We start from the raw sequence: 18,370 nt of genomic DNA on the forward strand, positions 1-18,370 counted from the left end.
TTAGACACGAGATCCCTCGTAGGCCTTTGGCTTTGTGTGACGTCATAGGGATACACATGGGCAGTGATCCCTCTGTCCCGTTCTCACTCGGCGGCAGACCATACAGGCGTAGACAGGCAAGGCAGCTGGGGCTCCATCCCTCATCTCAGTCTGACAATATATTTACCATCCTACAAGTGTGTCTACTTTCAACCTACGATATCTCCATTTAAGAACCCTTACGATAAATGGTGCCAGCGGAGGGCCTGTAATTCTGACGATTACAGCGATTTCTGGAGATAAAGTTGTCGACCAGCAAGACGGCCATTTCATGTTACCAGTAGGCCTACCGAGGTTCACCCCATCCAGCTACCTCAAGCCAGCTACTCTACCAGCTTCTACATTATTCACTGGTCAGTCTCTTTGTATTAGTGGTTATCTGCTTTTGCATTACTCCCGAGGGGTTGACCCGAGTTTGCAAAATAAGCCAGTTTCCAGTCTGTGGTGGGGGAGTCAGAACAACCGAGTCCAGTCCAGCCTAGCCTACTCCATCCAATTATTTTGCCTGCCAAGCCAGCTTCCACCCCTGCTGTGCTCATCGTGTGAAGTTATCAAGCTATTCTGTGTGAAGGGTTAAGATAAGCCAGCTAGCAACTAACCCAGGTGTCTTACCCCAGTACTCAAGCAAGCCACATGAGTAGCCTTCATCGCTTGTGATTCAAGTTCCAAGCATTCTGAGTGCTCCTTGTCATCCTTGTGGTGTTGTAGTATTTCGTGGGTTTATTCTAAGCCAGCCGGCTTAGAATTATCTTCGCGGCAGTGTGGGTTTTCTCAGTGAGGCTTACGACGTTCAACCCATAAGCCCAGCCACTCACGATCACGTGTGTCGCACCATTGCCGGTCTCAGACGCCTCGCTCAGCCATTACCCACAAACCCAACTACAGTCGGCCATTACAACTCACCTACCTCATCAGTGTTTTGGTGCACTGCTAAGGGTTGTAGCACCATATTTTAAGGACCACATAGGGGGTCAAGAGCTAGAGTGTGTCGCGCCATCTTTAAAAGCCTCCTGTGTGTTGTCTCTCGCCGATTTAAGCGCAATTCTACGATCATCTGTGCAGAGGACAGCAGCAAGACGATATAAACAATCCATCAGTCTCATTCTTCAAGTTGTTACAGCTATAATATTTTTTTTTTAGAGACATTTGCGAGTGTTGAGACATTTCTTTTGTGTTCCCAGTGAATTTTTCTCTTAGTGACATTCAGTGACTCTTGATCAGACTCAGTGTTTATCATGTACTGATTGCATAAATTTCTTTTAATCTCCTTAATTCAGTGTTAATTTTCGTGCATTATTTTATATCTGTTGTGTTGTGTATCTTTTTATACACTTGAAGTAAGTACTGAGTGTTTTTCCTTTGTTGTGTGTGCAACATATGAGCAATATAGAACTTGTGTTTAAACTTCAGAATTCCAGTGAATTAATTCAGTAATTTTTCACCTCATATTCTGCATCACAACTCAGTGTTGTCTGTTATTTTTTTTTCTTCCCAGCATTTGTGTAATTTTATTTTTGTTCCCTGTGTGTTGAACATTCTTGTGTTCATATTCCTTTATTCAGCCAGTGTTTAATTTGTCTTATTTCCACAGACAATAGTGCCATTTTTAAAGTCCCAGCAAGAGCTCACATTTACAAAATTTTTCACACATCAAGTTTCATTGCAAGAAAATTCTAGTACTGTGTTTATGTTGATGTGTTGTGTTCTGCATCACTGTAAGTGTTGTGTTCCTTTTTGTTGCGTGTCTTTTTGCACCTATTATTTTTTTTCATGTTTTATTGAACAAATTCACTCTTAGTGCAATTTTTAAGTTCTCCTTCTAAAGTAAATTGTTCTTTTGCTTGTTGTTTAAGTGCAGTTAAGAGTTAAAGTGTTCATTCCTTGATATATTTCTTTTCTTGTGTGTTATAATTTTTATTATTGCACATTGACTCATTTTGCAATAATTCTTGTGCAAATATTGTGTTGCTATTAAAGTTTTTCTTGCAGAAAATTTTATGCAGTGTTGTGCAATACAGTTTATTACAGTGCAGTTTCTTATGCTCTGTTCTGTGCATAGTATTTTATTCTGTCTGTCATTTTAATTTTTATTTCAGCGAATTGTGTGTTGTTTTAATTTTTGCACAAGTTTATTGAGTCCATTTTATCATTTTATTGTGTATTTCCTTGTTGCATTGAAAGTAAAGACAACTCACTGTGCCATTTATTCAATTTAAAGTAAAAGTTGAGCAAATTAGATTTGAGCAAAGTACAAGTTCTCTTGATTTTCAGTGTTTGTTAAGTTGCATATTATTCTTGTGTGAGTTCTTTGCTTACTGTGTAACTTGTCAATTTTTAATTACTTATGCAGAATAGTTAAGCATTTTTTTCCATTTAAGCTTACTGTGTCATTCTCTCCATTTTTCTTGACTTATGCCCTTCAGTATTTTCACTGAGAAGATGTCCCAGTCACTTTTGAATATTCACTTAGTGTATCATTCCAGTCAAAGTCAATATGAATCAGTCCACAGTACCAACATTCCCTTACTGACTGAAAGACAATATCTAGCCCTTGAGCAATGTGTTTGTTCTCACAGCTTGTATCTGAGATTTGTTAAAGTGCTGCTAAATGTGAAGTTCAGATTAAGTTCCTATAGATCCACGAATTACTTATTAACGTAGCCGAGCGGTCAGGCACTAGTAATTCTGTCACTCCCATCTGTGTTCCACCTATACCTTCAGACTTGCAGGATAGTGTTCCGTTGCCTCAAGTGTCCGGGGACACTCAGACTGCCTTGAGTGCACAGCCTATCCCTGCAATGACTGCTAGTTCGAGTAATAGTTTCTCCACAGGGGATGCCTTGTCAGAAAACGATTACTTGCAACTAGTAATGCCATCTCTTGTTGATGTGACATGCTGTCTGCAGAAAGACGTCTCTGTTACAGCTAGTGTTCTCACTAGAGTGTCTGTTGTTGTTCCTAATGTTCCAGATGGTGATCCCATCCTAGTTGACAGTAATCAGTGCATTGTAAGAAGTTAGTTCTCGAGTAACTTTCACATGTTAACGTTGTAAGTGTAGTTTCTTTATAGCTGATACCTCGTGTCACTGTGTGCGACTCAGATTGAATATCAGCATTGTTCACCGTGTTCATTTCTTTTCTCCTGTGTTTGCAGTTTGAGATAGTAGATTCGTTCTCCCTTGCTCATATTGCGTGTTATAGCGTTAATTTTTTCAACCGGGGGGAGTCATCCACTCCACCGAGTTTGTTCTTTCCTCCAGTAAGGAAGAACTGTTACCTTTATTCCAGAACAAACAGCCTACTGGAAGGTTAGCCAGATGGACCTTGACTATCCAAGAGTTCAATCCCACTTTTGAAAATTTACCTGGCAAGTTGAATGTAGTCGCTGATGCTTTATCGCGACACGTTAGTGTAGTTACTGCAGATCCTCCATTTACTGTCGAGGATGTCAAAACTGCACAAAGACTAGATCCCATGTGGTCTGGTGTGATTCGATTCCTTCTCCAGGAAGATCCCATTCTTACTGTAAAGCCACCAGCACCCATTAGTGACTTTGTAATGAGTCAGGAATTACTGTATCGAACAGTCGAGTTGAGTACTCCTAGCAGATGAATTAGTAATTCCACAGTCACTAGTGATTGTAGTTGTATCTTTTGTAGATACTCGTTCAGATCTCTCTCAGTCAAGGCATGTGTTAGCCATTGCAGAGGAATTCGATCCTCCCAGAGATGATAACCATTCTGCATATGTAAACCTTACCATCGCAGAATTGGGTTTAAATGTACATAGTCTGTATAATTAGATGTCCGAGATGAATGAATTTGTCAATTGTGTGTTTTATTATTAGCTGAACAGTTTGTCAGAAGTTTTCGTGTTCACGTTCCCTCCGTATTCTGAGAATTAACAGTCTAGATTTGAGTGCACCGAATCTGCCTTTCTGTTAAACACTTCTTTGTATATAATTATTCTTCCTCAGAATCCGTAGAGTGCATGAATACAGATCGATCGATCAATTCCATCCATATTGTATAATGATTTGTTCTTATAGTTTGTAATGATTACGTTAACACCCATTACGTCAAAATCATGTTGTACCATCCATTAGTTCTAAGTTATATATGAATTTGTTATTGTATAGAATCAGCCCAGATCCGCCTGCCTGTTCAGCCTATAGTATAGTAGTGTATGTCGGGACGACATACGTAACATGACCGAGCTGTCAGCATAGTTGCTGATCCCTGTATTCCCAGTATTATATAGCATAGCATATTAGTATCATCCCTGTGCTTTAGACACGAGATCCCTCATAGGCCTTTGGCTTTGTGTGACGTCATAGGGATACACATGGGCAGTGATCCCTCTGTCCCGTTCTCACTCGGCGGCAGACCATACAGGCGTAGACAGGCAAGGCAGCTGGGGCTCCATCCCTCATCTCAGTCTGACAATATATTTACCATCCTACAAGTGTGTCTACTTTCAACCTACGATATCTCCATTTAAGAACCCTTACGATATGTAGATGTAGATTGCACAGTAGTAAGTGTGGATGTACTGAACTGGGAGTAAGTTTAGATCTATGAAGAGTGGGGGGGTGTGTTGCCAGGGATGGGATTTAGTGATTATTCTTACTGCAGCTTTTTGTTGGGTTATTATTGGCTTTAGGTGTGTTGCTGCAGTTGATCCCCAAGCACAAATAGCATAGGTGAGGTATGGATAAATAAGTGAGTGGTATAGTGTGAGAAGGGCATTTTGGGGCACGTAGTATCGTATCTTGGAGAGGATCCCAACCGTTTTGGATACTTTTTTGGCTATATGCTGGATATGGGTGCTGAAATTCAGGTTGTTGTCAAGGTATAAGCCTAGGAATTTTTCCCCATTATTTCTGGTAATTAGAGTGTTGTCAATCTTAATGTTAATTTGTGCATCTCCTGCTCTGCTACCAAACATAATATAGTAGGTTTTGTCAGTGTTAAGCGTAAGTTTATTGGCTGTCATCCAAGTCGATATTTTAATCAGCTCCTCATTCACAATGGTGTTGAGGGTGGCGAGATTAGGGTGAGAGATGACATAAGTCGTGTCATCAGGTGTTGGGATACGTTTGGAAGGTCATTGATGTATATGAGGAAGAGCAGGGGACCAAGGACACTTCCCTGCGGAACTCCAGTATCAAGTGGCCGTGTTGCTGATGCTGTGTCTTTAATGGTGACGTACTGATACCTATTAGTAATGTAATATTTGAAATAAGCAAGCGCATGACCTCTTATACCGTAGTGATCAAGTTTGTGGAGTAGGATGTCGTGGTCTACTGTGTCAGGATCTTTCTTATTTCATGGTATAGCTTAACAAATCTTTGAGGACAATTGTGTTGCAGGACAATTTTGACCAGTGTAGGTCCCAGTTTGCTTTTTTGGTTGGAAGAAATTGGGAAAATTGAATACTGCTTTTCACACGACAATTTCTGAGCGCAGGATCTGTTTACCCTCAATCCACAGTACACAGCTATTTCTGAGTGGCTTCAAGCTTAATATGCTAGTGTATTTTTTGGATACTGGTTTCTTTGAGATAGCAAGAGAATGCTTCTTCAGTTTAGCCTTAAAGCTGGAGTTTCTCAGCAAAAGGTTAGAATTAGATTCGGGCTGTGTAATGTGAATATTCTAATTTGCCATTTTAATTAATATCTCGTGAATGCCTCTTCGGATTTGCTTCAAATCTTCAACACTAGCATTTAACTGCATCGCAAACTTATGTTGCACTCTGCACTAACTCACTCGTATGCACTTAGGTACAGGGGACTGGGGTTATGCAGTACGGGGATTTCTTAGATCGCGCAGCGACCGAATTACACGCAGACCAGAGGCCTAGCTTCTCCCTACGAGCCCCGTGAGGACGGGGAATGTGGCTAGGCCTAGGGACAGTTGGTCCCAAAGATGAGGGGGTATTTGTACCTCCTCCCATGGGAGACTTACGTCTCGAGACACTCCCCAGATAGGGAGCCAAGGCCGGGTTACCACTACTTGGAAAAGACCCGGGTCGGGAGAGTACCGGGGAATAAAAAAAAAAATTACGTCTACTTCTCCTTATATTTAAAAGGACAGGTAGGCTGATGCAGTAGTTATGAGATACAAGGGGGCAAAAGTGACTAAATAGTTATGGTAGTTATAAAACAAGACTTCACAGTCATTTATCCAGCGTTGTCACTAGCCTTACTTGAAACAGTGGGACTTCCCAGCTGTTAGAAACAATGGGACTTCCCCACCTGCGTGTGGTAAATATCGAGCTCTTAAAACCTGCCGGAGCTACCAAACCCATCAAAGAACGTTTGACGACGTTCTCTTTACCTTACAAAGGTTTCCCAGCTCAGATTGACAGATAATTACTTTATATACGCAATCATACAAGTGGGAAGCATAGCTAGCTTTTATTCTATCAATATGACTTATATCACAGTGTTGCTATACTACAAGTATGCTAATTTAAAAAAAAAACTGATTATTACTGGGGAGAAGGGCAAGCCTCGAAGGGATCAAATAATACATAAGAAATGGGAGGAAATCAGATTTAATGCAAAGAAGGGGAGAGAGTTCTACGTTCATGCATCAAGAGCATCGATCGAGAGCCCCTCACCTTCAGCAAGGCACCTTCAAGACTTTCCTTTAAAACGACTCCAAAATGTTCTATAAATTGTGCTTAACAATTCGTAAATGAGTGAAATTATTTACAGTGAATATCTCAGACCAGAGCAGATTCATACATGCTCACTCTACTCCTCAGTACACAGTGCTTGACCATACAGCCAGACCTCCCCTCCCTTGATAAGTATGGGCGCCCAGGAGAGTGTGTGTAGTTTGCCATACTCCAGAGCACTAGGTTTATGTCAGAGTTATTTCGTCTTATCCTCCTGCGTGCATTGCTCCACGAGAGATTTTAATCCTGCTCGTATCTGAGATAATGTTTGTAAATAATTTCGCCCTTTTCGCAAATTGTCGGGCTTTCTAAAAAAGAAAATAACTTGTGGGGCCAGAGAATACAGCAAGATAAGATGAAATAACTTTAATACAAGCCTGGTGGTCTGGGGTATGGGAAACAATGCATAGTATCTGCTGGGCGCCCATACTTATCTGGGAGACATAACGAGGTAAATATCTAGTGTCTGTAAGAACCTTACATTTCAAAATTGTCACGATATGTTGCCTTCCCCAATGTTGGAAGTAATGGAACAGGGGTTCTGACCATGTCAGAAGTAGGTCGGCCTGAAAACATATCGAAGACTACCAAACTAATGACATCTACTCATCTATTCCTTCAAGCTATATAATGTATACGAGATGTAACAAAATAAAAAAAAAAGCCATCCTCCCAAGAGTCACAAATAGCTCAGAAATAATCATAAAGGGGAACATTAATATATCGATTACGCACCTTATACCCATCATCGTCCGGTAGTCAAACGATTACGGAGGTACATAATGGGTCCAGGGACTGGGCGGCAAAGTTTTGATAGCTGAACAGGTTAGTAGTACTAAACTATTTAGATATTTATATCTGATCACAGTCGTAAGGAGTTATTTATGTAGACATGAATTAGGCCACACACACGCAAACATAGTGGTAATGCTTTATTTACACGGAACAAAGTCAGGGACATTAGTACACAACATACGGATTACAGAGACAACAAAAGTAACACAAATGGATGAATCTTTGTACGATACTTTAAAGAAAATAAGTTCTCGATACATCACCAACCTTGTGGAACATAGGCTGGAGTATGTCATGGAACATGGCCTTGTTAATATTGATCTTTGTGGATGTATCATGCATGGACTGCTCAGCGACCACTTGGCCCTCATCCGTGTATACACAAATGTCATAAATATCCCTGAAAACCTGTGTACATGCATTTCAAATATAAGATTCACACCTAGTATGAAGGACACAACTGCAGTGAATGCACTATATGAGGACCTTGTTACTGAAATGGTGAACTATCACAACTGTGGGATACAACGAACTAACTCCACATCAACTAAGGAGCAGCAACGAGGATGGACCACTGACTAACTGTCTCGAACTTGGTATAAGAACGTCCATCAACGGGCACAGAAAGATAGCCATTGCAAAACAGCTGACACTCCCTGTCGAATTCCCAAAGCAGATTTTGAATTCAGGAATTAAGAGAGCAAATATACGGTGACGTTTTATTAGTCGTTTGTGTATCAGAATTCTGTTTTAAAAGAAAAAGTCATGTTAGTGATTATTTATTGCAGGTTAGCTTGTATTTCTCTTTCGTTTGTATGAAATAAATATATGTCGATTAAAATTATGAATCTAACCTTCAAACTCATTTTTTTCCGTCTTGATTATATTTATCAGCATTTTCTTATTTTCCTTTTATTTCCAATGTCTCTACTGAATTAGTAACTCTGTTATACATCTGCCTCTGAATCTGGGTATTCGAGTCGCCTGGAAAATGTCACGAGTGTCAAATGTTAATCCACAAGTAGAGAAGTCTGCCACCGGGAGAGAGAGATAAGGGTCAGGTGCATTAGCTGGGCTGAAGGCAAGTCTGTTGGAGCGGTGTACCATAAGTGAGGTAGTGGAGGGACGCGGAGTGCGGCAGTGGCAGGACGTGGAGTGGAGGAGTGGCAAGACGTGGCATGGGACAGTGGCAGGACGTGGAGTGGAGGAGTGGCAGGACGTGGCATGGGGCAGTGGCAGGACGTGGAGTGGGACAGGATCAGAATATAGAGTTGACAGTAGATACTGCTCCCTTTATGCTCAGCTGCTACCCTGCTCAATGCCAGACCTCTACTCCAGTTACCATTATGCTACTGCCTCAATCACTATCATTCCGATGTCTGACTCACTGTCATGCCAAAGTCCAGTTCATATCATGCCACCACCCCACTTACTATCATGTAAGTGCCTCACTGTCATGCCACTGCCCCACTTACTATCATGTAAGTGCCTCACTATCATGCCACTGCCCCACTTACCATCATGTAAGTGCCTCACTATCATGCCCCTGCCCAGTTACCATCATGTAAGTGCCTCACTATCATGCCACTACCGCACTTACCCTCAGGTAAGTGCCTCACTATCATGCCCCTGCCCAGTTACCATCATGTAAGTGCCTCACTATCATGCCACTACCGCACTTACCCTCATGTAAGTGCCTCACTGTCATGCCACTGCCCCACTTACTATCATGTAAGTGCCTCACTATCATGCCACTGCCCCACTTACCCTCATGTAAGTGCCTCACTATCATGCCACTACCCCACTTACCCTCATGTAAGTGCCTCACTATCATGCCACTGCCCCACTTACCATGTAAGTGCCTCACTATCATGCCACTGCCCCACTTACCATCATGTAAGTGCCTCACTATCATACTACCACCCCACTTACCATCATGTAAGTGCCTCACTATCATACTACCACCCCACTTACCATCATGTAAGTGCCTCACTATCATGCCACTACCGCACTTACTCTCATGTAAGTGCCTCACTGTCATGCCACTGCCCCACTTACTATCATGTAAGTGCCTCACTATCATGCCACTATCCCACTTACCCTCATGTAAGTGCCTCACTATCATGCCACTGCCCCACTTACCCTCATGTAAGTGCCTCACTATCATGCCACTGCCCCACTTACCCTCATGTAAGTGCCTCACTATCATGCCACTACCCCACTTACCCTCATGTAAGTGCCTCACTATCATGCCACTGCCCCACTTACCCTCATGTAAGTGCCTCACTATCATGCCACTGCCCAACTTACCATCATGTAAGTGCCTCACTATCATGCCACTGCCCCACTTACCATCATGTAAGTGCCTCACTATCATGCCACTGTCCCACTTACCATCATGTAAGTGCCTCACTATCATGCCACTGCCCCACTTACCATCATGTAGGTGCCTCACTATCATGCCACTGCCCCACTTACCATCATGTAAGTGCCTCACTATTATGCCACTGCCCCACTTACCATCACGTAAGTGCCTCACTATCATGCCACTGCCCCACTTACCATCATGTAAGTGCCTCACTATCATGCCACTGCCCCACTCGGTGTCATGCTACCGTGCTTGTGCATTAAACGTCTCGTATGACACTGGCTATTCTTATAAAGTGTACAGGTTTTTCCGTGTTTAAACTACCTACCTAGCATCTACCTTGAATTAGTTGAGGGAACGCTACTCCTAATGCTCGGTCTCCAAGACTTCTGATTGATGGCCTGATCACCCATACTGTTGGTGGTTGATCTGGAAATTCGACGTTAAGTACAATAGCTTGGTTGATAAGGAAGATCTTGAAGAAGTATGGAAGTGCCTTCTTGAAGACTGTTACGGGTACGTTGATAATTCCACTCAGAGTTGGGACACTTTCGAGCAGTTAATTCTTGGAGTACTGGCGATACTCTTGCATTTCTACGAGACTACATATTGTATCTTGCCTCTTGCTTTTGGGTGGTGTTTTTTTTTTTTTATTGTTCTAGTTTCAAACTAGCGCCACTGTGTATATTATATGTCTCGCCTGCTACACACAGCTTATAATTCAAGAGTCATTTCGTGTTCCCAATCATTTAGGTAACAATGTATCAAGACAGTTCAGTGTTTATCGTTCTTATTCTAAATGACTTGGTGCTTCTTGTTTAGAAAGCTCATGTTATTTAGCATACATATTTTTAAAGGAGTTACTACTAAGTCGTGACAAGTAGAATATCTCTGTTTCATTATGCAGATAATGTTGTCTAGCACGATGCCTGACTGATAACGTTGACTGAGGCACCAAGACTGCTGCTGTTTACTGTCACCTTGGCTACTTCCGTTGACTGAGGCAACATGGATGCTGCTGTTCACTGAAGTTTCATAATTAGCTCTGTTTATCGAGACAAGATGGCCACTGCTGTTTACTGACGTAATATGCCAGCTGCTGTATACTGATGCAACATTGCTGTAACTGTTTACTGAGGCACCATAACTGCTGTTGTTTACTGATGCAACATGGCTGCTGCTCTTTACTGACGAACTAGCTGCTGATATGCAGGAAGTATCCAATTCCACTAAACAAGGCCAACAAGTAAGATTTATAGTTTTATTGAAATAACGTGAAACACGTCCTCTGATATTCTCCAACTATTGTTTCTGTTATATTGCTAGATTTTGTTCCCACTAAGTAACTATGACATATATAGAAGGGTAGCAACACATTGTTAATGTACCTAATTTATGTTAATAAAAAAAAAGTCTCTTATGAATGGCTAGAAGCCACACGCTCGCTAACTGATGCTGCTACTCTTGTTTCATCTCTGACGATGCTGCCTTGTCTCAAGGTACACTTGCTGTTGTTTAGTTGTTTTTTTCTGGTTTATTCGATGTGTTTGCATTGTTTGTAGATTAGATGTTTTAGAGACCTCAAGCAGCAAACATCTGCTGGTTAGTGTTGTCTACTGACGTGTCTGTGACAATAGATACACGACATTCGACATTCCTCCCTCCCCCCTAACAATAACCCAACACCACCCACACTATCCACCACCATAACTACAACTCCCCCACCCCCACTCCCCACCACCCCTCAAAACCCTTTACCAACCCTCACAACCACCACCACCCCTCCTCCTATCATCATCCATCCATCATCCACACATGTATACCCACCACCACAGCACACATACCCATCTTCACCACAGAGTTGTCAGAAAGTGGAGCAATCTGGAGAGTGATGTAGTAGAGACAGAATCCATACATAGCTTTAAGAAGAGGTACGATAAAGCTATTGGAGCAGGGAGAGTGTGGTGCTAATAACGACCAGCGAAGAGGTGGGGCTAGGAGTTAAGACTACTTCTGCAACCACAAATAGGCGACTACACACACACACACACACACACACACACACCACACACACACACGAACCACCAACAAACATACGCCCACCACTACCACAATACACCAACACCTCCGTAACACATAATTGTCATCCTTATGGCCACCAACCACAACACACCACCACGGCCACTACATTTATCAAAAAAAAAAAAAAAAAACCCACCGCCCTGGTCATGGACTGGGCCGCGGTGTCAACCCTCTGGGTACACCATGACAACCACCACTACCATGACAACCACCATCACTGCCATAACCACCAACTCCATTACCACCATGATTACTTCTACACCACTACCATCACCATTAACACCCGTGGCCTGGTAGGCAACACTCACCTCACACACACCGTAGTTCGATCCCCGGCAAGGGTGGAAACACTGGGCGTGTTTCTTTACACTTGCTATCCCGTTCACCTAGCATTAAGTAGGTACCCGAATGATAGTGGACTGGTGTGACTGGCATCCTGGGGGACACGACTGGAGGATTGCAATGGAAATAAGACAGTCCTCCATGAGGCACTGGCTTTGAGTTATCCTAAGTGGCTAACCCTCCGGAGTATACCTGGAGAGGGTTTAGAGGGGTCAACGCCCCCGCGGCCAGGTCTGTGACCAGGCCTCATGGTGGATCAGGGCCTGATCAACGAGGCTGTTACTGTTGGCCGCACGCAACCCGACGTACGAACCACAGCCCGGCTGGTCAGGTACTGACTTTAGGTGCCTGTCCAGCGCCTTCTTGAAGACAACCAGGGGTTCATTGGTAATCCGAACAAAATCTTATATCTCTGCCACTACCATTAACACCCCTGCCGCTACCATTAACATCCCTGCCCCTACCATTAACACCACTGCCACTACCATTAACACCCCTGCCACTACCATAAACACCCTTGCCACTACCATTAACACCCCTGCCACTACCATAAACACCCTTGCCACTACCATTAACACCCCTGCCACTACCATCACTACATACTACCACCGCCGCAGCAAGCAACCACCTCGACCAGCGCCACCACAACACCATCACTACACAGGTCATACAGCGCCTGTGGAATAAGCAGCATCCAGGTTCAATCCAAGGAAGGGAAGGATGAGGTTCAGTTCCTTAGATGAAAAGTCTCTCACCGGCACATCTGAAGACCAGACATAATAGAGTCGCACATCACGTGGAGTGTGAGCAAGTGTTTAACAAACAGGAAGCCAAGACGGGTGATTAGCATCAACACAGTATTGTGCTCTCACCCGCACCAGACTTACTAATTACGGCTTCAGCCCATGTTAGTACGAATTCGTGAGTCTTAATTGTTCACCTACTGAGAAATATCGAGATATAGTATAATAACCTATGTGATGTGTCAAGATATCTTGTTAATGAAAAAAAAAGAGACTAGATTTGTGAAGCAAATTTCTTAAAATTGCTTGCAACACATATGTGAAGATATAAATTCAGATGTACTAATGTAAACTCTTATGGGGCCTAGTTCCTAGGTGTTTTTCTTCGTGTATCCATATGCTCTTGCGCTGCCATCCATAGGATGGATATAGTGTGCACAATAAACTAGCCACTTCGGTGGCAAAACCTGAGGCTCTTACTGCTTGGCCCACTGTCCACCAGAACCAACCTAACTGGTCACAGACCCGGGGTGCAATTACAGTACGGAACATCGACCTTCCGCCACTCCTTCATTTTGGGGCCTAAAGTTCCTAGGCCTTTTGAGTATCCATTATAATCTTGCACTGCCGTCCACAGGATGGACATGGGGGATACAATAAACTAACCACTTAGGTGGCAAAAATCTAATCTTGTCCTGCGTGACCGACACGGGTTTAGCTCTCTGAAAGATTTAAAACACGATAAAAGAAGTGAAATGTTAAAATGGACTCGGAAAAGATAGAAAAAGTTCTTTCATGAAAAACGTTTTTACTCCACGAAAGAACATAAGAAAGAAGGAACACTGCAACAGGCCTACTGACCCATGCGGAGCAGATCCATGTCCCCCCCCCCGGATTAGACCAATGACCCACCCCCCGGATTATCCCAATGACTCACCCAGTCTGGTCACCTCCACTCAAGGATGGAGCACTGCACCAGACCCAGCAGCACAAGGTAGTCAGGTCCAACTCACACCCACCCACACCCACTCATGTATTTATCTAACCTATTTTTAAAACTACACAACGTTTTAGCCTCAATAACTGTACTCGGGAGTTTGTTCCACTCATCCACAACTCTATTACCAAACCAGTGCTTTCCTATATCCTTCCTGAATCTGAATTTTTCCAACTTGAAACCATTGCTGCGAGTCCTGTCTTGGCTGGAATATATATATATATATATATATATATATATATATATATATATATATATATATATATATATATATATATATATATATATATATACAGTGGACCCTCGACCAGCGATGGCATCGATTAACGATAAATCTGACTAGCGATACATTTTATCGCAAAAATTTTGCCTCGATTAGCGCTAAAAAAACTCGACCAACACTATTCCTTCCGTCTGGGATGCGTCCACTTCTGGCCAGTGTTTACAAGCCAGCCAGCCACCGCGGTCCCTTCCAAGCATACAATCGGAACATTTCATATTATCACAGCCTTTTTAGTGATTGCACCTGCAAAATAAGTCACCATGGGCCCCAAGAAAGCTTCTAGTGCCAACCCTACAGCAAAAAGGGTGAGAATTACTATGGATATGAAGAAAGAGATCATTGCTAAGTATGAAAGTGGAGTGCATGTCTCCGAGCTGGCCAGGCTGTACACAAAACCCCAATCAACCATCGCTACTATTGTGGCCAAGAAAACGGCAATCAAGGAAGCTGTTCTTGCCAAAGGTGCAACTATGTTTTCGAAACTGAGATCGCAAGTGATAGAAGATGTTGAGAGACTGTTATTGGTATGGATAAACGAAAAACAGATAGCAGGAGATAGCATCTCTCAAGCGATCATATGTGAAAAGGCTAGGAAGTTGCATGACGATTTAATTAGAAAAATGCCAGCAACTAGTGGTGATGTGAGTGAATTTAAGGCCAGCAAAGGTTGGTTTGAGAGATTTAAGAATCGTAGTGGCATACATAGCGTGACAAGGCATGGTGAGGCTGCCAGTTCGGACCAAAAAGCAGCTGAAAAATATGTGCAGGAATTCAAGGAGTACATAGACAGTGAAGGACTGAAACCTGAACAAGTGTTTAATGGTGACACTGACAATGTTGTGAAACACGTTAGGAATGTCATAAAGGAACGGGAGGTACAGGCCTCTATGGGCAGATATGCTGTGCGACAGAGGTCCAGTGACTCTCAAGCTGGTCCTAGTGGCATTAAAAGAAGGGAAGTAACCCCGAAAAAGGACTTGCCACCTCAAGTCCTAATGTAAGGGGATTCCCCTTCTAAACACTAAGACCATCAACACACTCCCCTCTTCCCATCCCATCAATCATCACCAGATCTTCAATAAAGGTAAGTGTCATGTAACTGTGCATGTCTTCTTCAATTTGTGTGTATTAAAATTAATATTTCATGTGTTAAATTTTTTTTTTTCAATACTTTTGGGTGTCTTGCACGGATTAATTTGATTTCCATTATTTCTTATGGGGAAAATTAACTTGACTAACGATTATTTTGACTAACGATGAGCTCTCAGGAACGGATTAATAGCGTTAGTCGAGGGTCCACTGTATATATAATTACTTGTCGTCTTATCTTGGCAGCGGCGATCAAAAACTCTGGTTAATGATGACTGCAGATTACGGTACAAGTGATATAGATACCTTATACATAGTGTCTCGCTCTCTCTAATCAGGGTACCACTTATATAAACACTGTTAATATCAACATTTTGCTTTTTATATATACCTTCCGGCTGACGGTCGCTACTACAGATGAAGAGTGAATGAGTTCCTAGCTTCTCACACTAGCAGAAAATAAAGCTAGCTTCTCACACTAGCAGAAAATAAAGCAAGTAAAACACAGCTGGCAGACACGAATATATGAAATATAGAGCGATCAACACACAAGGTTATATTTACACAGCTGGAGCTACTGGCCATCAGAGTCACGCCAGATGCAGATGGAGGAAGCTGTGAAGACGAACATGATTCACTGGGTGGTTCCTAAGATGTACTATGTCTGTAGTGCTTGTACCCGCCCCCACTTCCTCTCGTGATGCAGCACCAAGCTTCTCCCACCACCACACACACAATCTTTAGTTAGTGATGCATTTTAAGAGATGGATGAAACATTTGGAGTTTATGCTGGGAATGTGGAAATTTCTAAAATTTACTGACACAGTTGATAAACGTTTTATTGCTGGAATCTGTGCAATAACCGGAGAATTCATAGTAGTATTTTCTCTGACAGGAATATGCCTGCTGCCGGCTTACTGGCTTAGCAGTGCTGTTTACCCATGGTTAAACTGTGGGTCATCATATGGCTAAAACCCGCGTCAGGAAACACTTGTCCTGTTTCCTGACAAACCTTACTTAACCTAACCTAAGCACTCACTGGATAATGGGTTTTCTACTCGCATTAAAATCACAAAGGATCACCACATAATGTCCTAGGATATAATGCCACAGACGATGGTTGTGGTAACAGGTAGCACCACATAGAGCTCTTGTAGAGGAAGAGACCGTACCATGTAGAGAGAGGCCATATCATGTATTAGCACGGACCTCTTATCACATCCTGCTTATAAAAACGCATTATCAGATGTCTCATAACATTAGATCGGTTATACTGACGTTATATAATATATATATGAAGGTTTAAAAAAAATATATCTTACCTGGAAACAGAAGAAAGAATTTCGATCTTTCATCACAACTCGCGCTGAATAACACTCAAGGATTTAGAATTATATGAAATACAAAGTTTAAAATAACTTTCATATATACTGGTGTAAGTTTAATTCCGATTATATTTACTGTTATTGAAAAGTTATTTTACACATAGTATTTCATGCATTTCTAAATCTTTGAGTGTTGTCAAGCGAGAGTAGTGGTGGTGATCACTGGTGGTGATCACTGGTGGTGATCACTGGTGGTGATCACTGGTGGTGATCACTGGTGGTGATCACTGGTGGTGATCACTGGTGGTGATCACTGCTGGTGATCACTGCTGGTGATCACTGCTGGTGATCACTGCTGGTGATCACTGGTGGTGATCACTGGTGGTGATCGCTGGGGTTCGCTACAAAAGTGACAGAACACAGGGAAACAAAATCAGCAAAAGACTTATTTTCTTACACGTACTTGTAATGTCTGGAATTGCAAAGAAACTTAATTCCTAACATGGATGAAAAAGAATTTTTACACCATTTTGAATTGATATTTTACGATATATTTCCTTTTGATTTGGGAAAGAGATTTTCGGTATGTGCGCGCGCATAGTTATACATTCTTAACTCTGGCTACGGGAGTCTAATCTGGATCCATGGCCCTGGTCTCTTAACTGCCTTTGACAGATTTTACTTTTTGTCTTGCCTCGTTGGCACTGTCGTAGCTAACCTCAAAATTTTAATAAATTTGCTTTCGCACCCAAACCACTCTACGAAAGCAAATGACCAGGCATATGGTGCAACATACTTGTGATTAAAAGTCGGGGTGCCATGAGTACACTACGAGAAAACACAAATGTCCCAGGCCCAAGACTGTTCAACAGCCTCCCACCAGGAACAAGGGAAATTACCAATAGACCCCCTAGCTGCCTTCAAGAGGGAACTAGATAAATACCGTTCTATGGATCATACGTTTTATTGCGTGCGACCAGAAGTAACAGCCTGGTTTATCAAGCCTCGATCCACTGGGAGGCCTGATCAAGGACTGAACCGCGGGGGCGCTGATCCCCGGAACGACCTCCAGGTAGACTCCAGGTAAATCAGTAACTCGGCTAAATCAGTCCACTTCCTAATCACAGTTAGTCTGAAAAAAAATATTTCCCAATATCCGAACAACATTCAACACTACTATCTTGTTTTAAGGAAGCCTCCTGTTTGCAATGTCACTTTCTGGCCGAATTTCGGCCAGTTGCAGTACTTTTCTGTTTTAAAAATCATTTGTTTCCTTAGTTGCATCGATTTGTTTTGCTCTTGAGAGAATCAACGTGTCGGTTCTGTGAACCATTCATCTACAATCTAGAATGAAAGTAGTCTCCGAACTTACTACTCACCAAATGTGGCCAGTGTTAGGGGAAGCATGTCTAGTGTTCTCACTAGATACCTAACGTTATGTGCAATGATGGTGTAGTGGTCAGGAGTGCCGACAGTTTAACCAGCTTCCTCGGAGGATGCCTAAATGTCTTGGGTTCGAATCTTGGCCAGTCGCAGTACTGATCTTATATTTGGGAAAACGAAAGTTCCTTTTAAATTTAGTAATATATACAGGAGAAGGGGTTACTAGCCCCTTGCTCCCAG

General features: G+C 42.5%; 1 protein-coding gene across 2 annotated transcripts in view; it reads right to left on the minus strand.

The window, feature by feature from the left end:
* Positions 1-18,370, minus strand: part of LOC128703324 (uncharacterized) — a 176,719-nt gene that overhangs the window by 149,632 nt on the left and 8,717 nt on the right. Inside the window, exon 2 of one of the 2 annotated variants that reach the window (XM_070085335.1) lies at positions 16,745-17,148. The exons of the other annotated variant lie outside the window; for it this stretch is intronic. The gene's annotated coding sequence lies outside the window, so the exon portion shown is untranslated. The remainder of the gene's footprint in view (positions 1-16,744; positions 17,149-18,370) is intronic. 2 annotated transcript variants of the gene reach the window in all.

This window comes from Cherax quadricarinatus, chromosome 15 (assembly GCF_038502225.1).
Source record: "Cherax quadricarinatus isolate ZL_2023a chromosome 15, ASM3850222v1, whole genome shotgun sequence".
Lineage (NCBI taxonomy): Eukaryota > Metazoa > Arthropoda > Malacostraca > Decapoda > Parastacidae > Cherax > Cherax quadricarinatus.